Source organism: Oncorhynchus keta, unplaced genomic scaffold, assembly GCF_023373465.1.
Source record: "Oncorhynchus keta strain PuntledgeMale-10-30-2019 unplaced genomic scaffold, Oket_V2 Un_contig_2383_pilon_pilon, whole genome shotgun sequence".
NCBI lineage: Eukaryota > Metazoa > Chordata > Actinopteri > Salmoniformes > Salmonidae > Oncorhynchus > Oncorhynchus keta.
In genome coordinates, this window is record NW_026283598.1 from 215,001 (window position 1) to 224,595 (window position 9,595).

The 9,595-nt window shown below is 48.1% G+C and overlaps 2 long non-coding RNA genes across 17 annotated transcripts; both read left to right on the forward strand.

Annotated features, from left to right (window-relative positions):
• The first annotated feature begins 6,506 nt into the window (after positions 1 to 6,506).
• LOC127921844 (uncharacterized) lies at positions 6,507 to 7,435 on the forward strand. 5 transcript variants are annotated; one of them, XR_008109742.1, is made up of 4 exons: positions 6,507 to 6,665; positions 6,737 to 6,965; positions 7,039 to 7,263; positions 7,341 to 7,435. It is a non-coding gene; the product is annotated as an uncharacterized LOC127921844 (long non-coding RNA). The 5 variants fall into 5 exon arrangements; XR_008109743.1 differs by having other exon boundaries at positions 6,510 to 6,665; positions 6,812 to 6,965; XR_008109744.1 differs by having other exon boundaries at positions 6,511 to 6,665; positions 6,887 to 6,965.
• A 147-nt stretch (positions 7,436 to 7,582) lies between these two features.
• On the forward strand, positions 7,583 to 9,275 carry LOC127921843 (uncharacterized). Of its 12 annotated transcripts, none has more exons than XR_008109739.1 (7): positions 7,583 to 7,725; positions 7,756 to 8,128; positions 8,213 to 8,305; positions 8,337 to 8,633; positions 8,664 to 8,708; positions 8,951 to 9,012; positions 9,227 to 9,275. It is a non-coding gene; the product is annotated as an uncharacterized LOC127921843 (long non-coding RNA). The 12 variants fall into 12 exon arrangements; XR_008109740.1 differs by having other exon boundaries at positions 7,756 to 8,110; positions 8,182 to 8,243; positions 8,368 to 8,633; XR_008109737.1 differs by having other exon boundaries at positions 7,756 to 8,017; positions 8,049 to 8,110; positions 8,182 to 8,633.
• Positions 9,276 to 9,595: the final 320 nt, after the last annotated feature.

The following is a 9,595-nucleotide window of genomic DNA, read 5'->3' on the forward strand; positions in this document are numbered from 1 at the left end:
ATCACAGGAAGAACGAGCCGCAGCATCTAATCAAGCATCTCTTGATTCTGCCTCTTTCCTCTCTCCTCATCCCCTCTCTCTCCTCATCCCCTCTTCTCTCCTCATCCCCTCTTCTCTCCTCATCCTCTCTCTCTTCATCCTCCCTCTCCTCATCCCCTCTCTCCTCATCCCCTCTCTCCTCATCCCCTCTCTCCTCATCCCCTCTCTCCTCATCCTCTCTCTCCTCATCCTCTCTCCTCATCCCCTCTCCTCATCCCGCCTCTCTCCTCATCCCCCCTCTCTCCTCATGCTCTCATTCCTCATGCTCTCTCTCCTCATCCTATCTCTCTTCATCCTCTCTCTCTTCATCCTCCCTCTCCTCATCCCCTCTCTCCTCATCCCCTCTCTCCTCATCCTCTCTCTCCTCATCCTCTCTCTCCTCACCCCCTCTCTCCTCATCCTCTCTCCTCATCCCCTCTCTCCTCATCCCCTCTCTCCTCATCCTCTCTCTCCTCATCCTCTCTCTCCTCATCCTCTCTCTCCTCGTCCCCTCTCCTCTCCTCATCCTCTCTCTCCTCATCCTCTCTCTCCTCATCCCCTCTCTCTCATCCACTCTCTCCTCATCCCCTCTCCTCTCCTCATCCTCTCTCTCCTCATCCTCTCTCCCCTCACCCCCTCTCTCCTCATCCTCTCTCTCCTCATCCCCTCTCTCCTCATCCTCTCTCTCCTCATCCCCTCTCTCCTCATCCCCTCTCTCCTCATCCTCTCTCTCTTCATCCTCTCTCTCTTCATCCTCCCTCTCCTCATCCCCTCTCTCCTCATCCCCTCATCCCCTCTCTCCTCATCCCCTCTCTCCTCAACCCCTCAACCCCTCTCTCCTCATCCCCTCTCTCCTCATCCTCTCTCTCCTCATCCACTCTCTCCTCATCTCCTCTCCTCATCCCCTCTCTGCTCATCCTCTCTCTCCTCATCCTCTCTCTCCTCACCCCCTCTCTCCTCATCCTCTCTCTCCTCATCCCCTCTCTCCTCATCCTCTCTCTCCTCATCCTCTCTCTCCTCATCCCCTCTCTGCTCATCCTCTCTCTCCTCATCCTCTGTCTCCTCACCCCCTCTCTCCTCATCCTCTCTCTCCTCATCCCCTCTCTCCTCATCCTCTCTCTCCTCATCCTCTCTCTCCTCATCCCCTCTCTCCTCATCCTCTCTCCTCATCCCCTCTCTCCTCTCCCTACAGTAGGCTGTATAAGGGCCCCTGTTTCCATAGAGACCGTATATAACTACCAAGGTAGACTACCTACAGTAGGCTGTATAAGGGCCCTTGTTTCCATAGAGACCGTATATAACTACCAAGGTAGACTACCTACAGTAGGCTGTATAAGGGCCCTTGTTTCCATAGAGACCGTATATAACTACCAAGGTAGACTACCTACAGTAGGCTGTATAAGGGCCCTTGTTTCCATAGAGACCATATATAACTACCAAGGTAGACTACCTACAGTAGGCTGTATAAGGGCCCTTGTTTCCATAGAGACCATATATAACTACCAAGGTAGACTACCTACAGTAGGCTGTATAAGGGCCCTTGTTTCCATAGAGACCGTATATAACTACCAAGGTAGACTACCTACAGTAGGCTGTATAAGGGCCCTTGTTCCAATAGAGACCGTATATAACTACCAAGGTAGACTACCTACAGTAGGCTGTATAAGGGCCCTTGTTTCCATAGAGACCGTATATAACTACCAAGGTAGACTACCTACAGTAGGCTGTATAAGGGCCCTTGTTTCCATAGAGACCATATATAACTACCAAGGTAGACTACCTACAGTAGGCTGTATAAGGGCCCTTGTTTCCATAGAGACCGTATATAACTACCAAGGTAGACTACCTACAGTAGGCTGTATAAGGGCCCTTGTTTCCATAGAGACCGTATATAACTACCAAGGTAGACTACCTACAGTAGGCTGTATAAGGGCCCTTGTTTCCATAGAGACCGTATATAACTACCAAGGTAGACTACCTACAGTAGGCTGTATAAGGGCCCTTGTTTCCATAGAGACCATATATAACTACCAAGGTAGACTACCTACAGTAGGCTGTATAAGGGCCCTTGTTTCCATAGAGACCGTATATAACTACCAAGGTAGACTACCTACAGTAGGCTGTATAAGGGCCCTTGTTTCCATAGAGACCGTATATAACTACCAAGGCAGACTACCTACAGTAGGCTGTATAAGGGCCCTTGTTTCCATAGAGACCGTATATAACTACCAAGGTAGACTACCTACAGTAGGCTGTATAAGGGCCCTTGTTTCTATAGAGACCGTATATAACTACCAAGGTAGACTACCTACAGTAGGCTGTATAAGGGCCCTTGTTTCCATAGAGACCGTATATAACTACCAAGGTAGACTACCTACAGTAGGCTGTGTAAGGGCCCTTGTTTCCATAGAGACCGTATATAACTACCAAGTTAGACTACCTACAGTAGGCTGTATAAGGGCCCTTGTTTCCATAGAGACTGTATATAACTACCAAGGTAGACTACCTACAGTAGGCTGTATAAGGGCCCTTGTTTCCATAGAGACTGTATATAACTACCAAGGTAGACTACCTACAGTAGGCTGTATAAGGGCCCTTGTTTCCATAGAGACTGTATATAACTACCAAGGTAGACTACCTACAGTAGGCTGTATAAGGGCCCTTGTTTCCATAGAGACCGTATATAACTACCAAGGTAGACTACCTACAGTAGGCTGTATAAGGGCCCTTGTTTCCATAGAGACCGTATATAACTACCAAGTTAGACTACCTACAGTAGGCTGTATAAGGGCCCTTGTTTCCATAGAGACCGTATATAACTACCAAGGTAGACTACCTATACTAAGGCTGTATATTTAAACATTAAGGCCAGAGGGGCACGACACAACGCGGAGTGCCTGGTCACAGACCTTAGCCGTGGCATATGGCCAATATACCAAAGACTGATCTTAAGCACGACGCAACGCGAGTGCCTGGTCACAGCCCTTTGCCGTGGTGTATTGGTCATATACCAAATACTGATCTTAAGCACGACACAACGCGGAGTGCCTGGTCACAACCCTTAGCCGTGGTATATTGGTCATATACCAAAGACTGATCTTAAGCACGACACAACGCGGAGTGCCTGGTCACAACCCTTAGCCGTGGTATATTGGTCATATACCAAAGACTGATCTTAAGCACGACACAACGCGGAGTGCCTGGTCACAGCCCTTAGCCGTGGTATGTTGGTCATATACCACAAACCCCTGAGGTTCCTTGTTGCTGTTATAAACTGGTTACCAACGTAATTAGAGCAGTAAAAAAATAAAATGTTGTCATACCTGTGGTATACTGTCTGATATACTACGGCTTTCAGCCAATCAGCACTCGAACCACCCAGTTTATAATGTAGTACATTCTCTCTCTCCTCAGCGCCACCCTGTGGCCAGACGTGCACACTGCAGCCTGGAGCTCCCGCCAGTATGTTGTCATGGTTACTGGTTAGTCTGAACACCAGGATGGATTCTGCTCTGTTCTATTTTGGGTTAGAGATTAAACCAAGACGACACAGAGACATCGTGACTGGATTAAACTCTATTTATTAACATTTACATACACACAGAGAGAGAGAGAGAGAGAGAGAGAGAGAGAGAGAGAGAGAGAGAGAGAGAGAGAGAGAGAGAGAGAGAGAGAGAGAGAGAGAGAGAGAGAGAGAGAGAGAGAGAGAGAGAGAGAGAGACAGAGAGAGAGAGAGAGAGAGAAGAGAGAGAGAGAGAAGAGAGAGAGAGAGAGAAAGAGAGAGGAGAGAGAGAGAGAGAGAGAGAGAGGAAGAGAGGAAGAAGAGGATGAGAGGAAGGAGAGAGGGAGAGAGGAAGAGAGAGGAGAGAGAGGAAGAGAGGAAGAGAGAAGAGAGAGGAAGAGAGGGAGAGAGAGGAGAGAGAGGAGAGAGGAGGAAGAGAGGAAGAGAGAGGAGAGAGAGGGAGAGAGGGAGAGGAGGAAGAGAGAGGGAAGAGAGAGGGAGAGAGAGGGAAAGAGAGGGAGAGAGAGGAAGAGAGAGGGAAGAGAGAGGAAGATAGAGAGGAGAGAGGAGAGAGGGAAGAGAGAGGAAGAGAGGAAGAGAGGAGAGAGAGGGGAGAGAGGAAGAGAGAGGAAGATTTAAGAGATAGAGGAGAGAGGAGAGAGGAAGGAGGGAGAGAGGAGAGAGAGGAAGAGAGAGAGGATAGAGAGAGGAGAGAGGAGAGAGAGGAGAGAGAGGGAGAGAGGGAGAGAGGAGAGAGAGAGGAGAGAGAGGAAGAGAGAGAGGGGAGAGAGGGAGGGAGAGAGGGAGAGAGGGGAGAGAGGGGAGAGAGAGAGAGAGAGGAGAGAGAGAGAGAGACAGAGAGAGAGAGAGAGAGGGAGAGAGGAGAGAGAGAGAAGAGAGAGAGGGAAAGAGAGGAGAGAGAGAGAGAGAGGAGAGAGAGGGAGAGAGGAGAGAGAGGAAGAGAGAGGAGAGAGAGAGGGGAGAGAGGGAGAGAGAGGAAGAGAGGGGAGAGAGAGGAGAGAGAGGAGAGAGGAGAAGAGAGAGGGAGAGAGGGGACGAGAGGAGAGAGGGAGAGAGGAAGAGAGAGGGAGAGAGAGGGAGAGAGAGGAGAGAGAGAGGAAGAGAGGAAAGAGAGGAAGAGAGGGGAGAGAGGGAGAGGAGGGAGAGAGGGAAGAGAGAGAGGGAAGAGAGGGAAGAGAGAGAGAGAAGGAGAGAGAGAGGAAGATAGAGGGAGAGAGGGAGGAGAGATTTAAAAGAGAGGGAGAGAGAGGAAGAGAGAGGAAGAGAGAGGAAAGAGGAAGAGAGAGGGGAGAGAGAGAGGACATAGAGAGAGAGAGAGAAGAGAGAGAGAAGACGAGAGAGAGGAAGAGAAAGAGAGGAGAGAGGAGAGAGGGAGAGAGAGGGAGGAGAGAGGGAGAGAGGAGAGAGAGGAAGAGAGGAGAGAGAGAGGGAGAGAGAGGGAGAGAGAGGGAGAGAGGAAGAGGGAGAGAGGAGAGAGGGGAGAGAGGGAGAGAGGGAGAGAGAGAGGAAGAGAGAGGAGAGAGAGGAAGAGAGAGGAAGAGAGAGGAAGAGAGAGGAAGAGAGACTGGAGAGTCATAGAGGAGTAGGAGAGAGAGAGGAAGAGACAGAGGGGAAAGAGATGGAGGAAGAGAGAGAGAGGAAGAGAGAGGGGGAGAGGGGATGAGAGGAAGAGAGAGAGGAAGAGAGAGGGAAAGAGAGGGAGAGAGAGGGAGAGAGAGGAAGAGAGAGGAAGAGAGAGGAAGAGAGGGAGAGGAAGAGAGAGGGAGAGAGAGGAAGAGAGAGGAGAGAGAGGAAGAGAGAGGAAGATAGAGGAGAGAGGAAGAGAGAGGATAGCGCTGCTGTTATGAATCTCTGATTCGGAAATCAATGTGAATATCAGGCCAATAAAGCGTTGGGACATTGATAGATGAGAGGGGTGTCAGTCTTTCCAGTCAGGCAGTGGGGCTGGCTACTATTGGGTCCTATTTTACTCCGATGGCGTATCATATAGGCTGCTGCCGACAACGCTAGGACACCATAGGTAGCCAGGACAAACTAGAGAGAGAGGGAGAGAGACAGAGAGAGAGAGAGACAGAGAGAGAGATTTAAGAGAGAGAGGAGAGAGAGGAAGATATATTTTACATATCACATATTTTTGAATCTCTATTCGGAAATTATTGTGAATATCAGGCCATAGCGTTGGGACATTGATAGATGACATAGTCTTTCCAAGGCAGTGGGGCTGGCTACTATTGGGTTCTTTATTTATCATATATGCTTAACGCTACATATTATAGGTAGCCTACATATTTAACTACATATTTTTACATATAGACAGATATATTAGAACATATATACATATATATATATTTTTAACATTTATATATATACAGATATTTTTACAGAGAAGACATATATAGACAGAGGGAGAGAGACAGAGAGAGGAAAGAGAGAGAGATAGAGAGAGGAGATAGAGGAAGAGAGGGAGAGACAGATATAGATATTATACATATATATATATAGGATATATATATATATATATATATATAGAGATAGATATAGAGAGAGGTTATGTCAGCCTTATAATACTCATAGAGCAGCAGTGTGTGTGTCTCTCTCTCTGTGTGTCTATCTGTGTGTGTGTGTCTATGTGTGTCTATGTGTGTGTTTCTGTGTGTGTGTGTGTGTGTGTGTGTGTGTGTGTGTGTGTGTGTGTGTGTGTGTGTGTGTGTGTGTGTGTGTGTGTGTGTGTGTGTGTGTGTGTGTGTGTTTCTGTGTGTGTGTGTTTCTGTGTGTGTGTGTTTCTGTGTGTGTGTGTTTCTGTGTTTCTGTGTGTGTCTGTGTCTGTGTCTGTGTGTGTGTGTGTCTTACGTTGCGTCTCCCCTGTAGTGTGTAGCTGTTGAAATGTCTCCTCCATCCAGTCAGGTTAACAGTGGCTGGAGCCTCCATACCAAACAACTGTCTCTGTTACACACACAGATAGATACACAGACAGGTGAGGTTAACAGTGGCTGGAGCCTCCATACCAAACAACTGTCTCTGTTACACACACAGATAGATACACAGACAGGTGAGGTTAACAGTGGCTGGAGCCTCCATACCAAACAACTGTCTCTGTTACACACACAGATAGATACACAGACAGGTGAGGTTAACAGTGGCTGGAGCCTCCATACCAAACAACTGTCTCTGTTACACACACAGATAGATACACAGACAGGTGAGGTTAACAGTGGCTGGAGCCTCCATACCAAACAACTGTCTCTGTTACACACACAGATAGATACACAGACAGGTGAGGTTAACAGTGGCTGGAGCCTCCATACCAAACAACTGTCTCTGTTACACACACAGATAGATACACAGACAGGTGAGGTTAACAGTGGCTGGAGCCTCCATACCAAACAACTGTCTCTGTTACACACACAGATAGATACACAGACAGGTGAGGTTAACAGTGGCTGGAGCCTCCATACCAAACAACTGTCTCTGTTACACACAGATAGATACACAGACAGGTGAGGTTAACAGTGGCTGGAGCCTCCATACCAAACAACTGTCTCTGTTACACACACAGATAGATACACAGACAGGTGAGGTTAACAGTGGCTGGAGCCTCCATACCAAACAACTGTCTCTGTTACACACACAGATAGATACACAGACAGGTGAGGTTAACAGTGGCTGGAGCCTCCATACCAAACAACTGTCTCTGTTACACACACAGATAGATACACAGACAGGTGAGGTTAACTGAATGGCTGGAGCCTCCATACCAAACAACTGTCTCTGTTACACACACAGATAGATACACAGACAGGTGAGGTTAACAGTGGCTGGAGCCTCCATACCAAACAACTGTCTCTGTTACACACACAGATAGATACACAGACAGGTGAGGTTAACAGTGGCTGGATAGCAAACAACCCATACCAAACTCTGTCTTGGTTACACACACAGATAGATACACAGACAGGTGAGGACAATCTGAATGGACACATCTTGATGACATCACAGTGATTAGCTATGAGGTGGATTCCATTAATCTGACCTGGGTGACAGAGGTGTGGTATTGGTTAAGGGTCGATGACAGAGGTGTGGTATTGGTTAAGGGTGGATGGTAGAGGTGTGGTATTGGTTAAGGGTGGATGGTAGAGGTGTGGTATTGGTTAAGGGTGGATGACAGAGGTGTGGTATTGGTTAGGGTGGATGACAGAGGTGTGGTATTGGTTAAGGGTCGATGACAGAGGTGTGGTATTGGTTAAGGGTCGATGACAGAGGTGTGGTATTGGTTAAGGGTCGATGACAGAGGTGTGGTATTGGTTAAGGGTGGATGACAGAGGTGTGGTATTGGTTAAGGGTGGATGACAGAGGTGTGGTATTGGTTAAGGGTGGATGACAGAGGTGTGGTATTGGTTAAGGGTGGATGACAGAGGTGTGGTATTGGTTAAGGGTGGATGACAGAGGTGTGGTATTGGTTAAGGGTGGATGGTAGAGGTGTGGTATTGGTTAAGGGTGGATGACAGAGGTGTGGTATTGGTTAAGGGTGGATGGTAGAGGTGTGGTATTGGTTAAGGGTCGATGACAGAGGTGTGGTATTGGTTAAGGGTGGATGGTAGAGGTGTGGAGGGTGGATGGTAGTGTGGTGTGGTATGACAGAGGTGTGGTATTGGTTAAGGGTGGATGGTAGAGGTGTGGTATTGGTTAAGGGTGGATGACAGAGGTGTGGTATTGGTTAAGGGTGGATGACAGAGGTGTGGTATTGGTTAAGGGTGGATGACAGAGGTGTGGTATTGGTTAAGGGTGGATGGTAGAGGTGTGGTATTGGTTAAGGGTCGATGACAGAGGTGTGGTATTGGTTAAGGGTGGATGGTAGAGGTGTGGTATTGGTTAAGGGTGGATGACAGAGGTGTGGTATTGGTTAAGGGTGGATGGTAGAGGTGTGGTATTGGTTAAGGGTGGATGGTAGAGGTGTGGTATTGGTTAAGGGTGGATGGTAGAGGTGTGGTATTGGTTAAGGGTGGATGACAGAGGTGTGGTATTGGTTAAGGGTGGATGACAGAGGTGTGGTATTGGTTAAGGGTGGATGACAGAGGTGTGGTATTGGTTAAGGGTGGATGGCAGAGGTGTGGTATTGGTTAAGGGTGGATGGTAGAGGTGTGGTATTGGTTAAGGGTGGATGGTAGAGGTGTGGTATTGGTTGGTGGATGACAAGAGGTGTGGTATTGGTTAAGGGTGGATGACAGAGGTGTGGTATTGGTTAAGGGTGGATGACAGAGGTGTGGTATTGGTTAAGGGTGGATGACAGAGGTGTGGTATTGGTTAAGGGTGGATGACAGAGGTGTGGTATTGGTTAAGGGTGATGGTAGAGGTGTGGTATTGGTTGTTGATGGTAGAGGTGTGGTATTGGTTAGGGTGTGGATGGTAGAGGTGTGGTATTGGTTAAGGGTGGATGGTAGAGGTGTGGTATTGGTTAAGGGTGGATGACAGAGGTGTGGTATTGGTTAGGGTGGATGACAGAGGTGTGGTATTGGTTAAGGGTGGATGCCAGGTGTGGTATTGGTTAGGGTGTGGATTGACAGAGGTGTGGTATTGGTTAAGGGTGGATGGTAGAGGTGTGGTATTGGTTAAGGGTGGATGACAGAGGTGTGGTATTGGTTAGGGTGGATGCCAGAGTGTGGTATTGGTTAAGGGTGGATGACAGAGGTGTGGTATTGGTTAAGGGTGGATGACAGAGGTGTGGTATTGGTTAAGGGTGGATGGTAGAGGTGTGGTATTGGTTAGGGTAGATGGTAGAGGTGTGGTATTGGTTAAGGGTGTGGTATTGGTTAAGGGTGTGGTATTGGTTAAGGGTGTGGTATTGGTTCAGGGTGTGGTATTGGTTAAGGGTGTGGTATTGGTTCAGGGTGTGGTATTGGTTAAGGGTGTGGTATTGGTTCAGGGTGTGGTATTGGTTAAGGGTGTGGTATTGGTTAAGGGTGTGGTATTGGTTAAGGGTGTGGTATTGGTTAAGGGTGTGGTATTGGTTAAGGGTGTGGTATTGGTTAAGGGTGTGGTATTGGTTCAGGGTGTGGT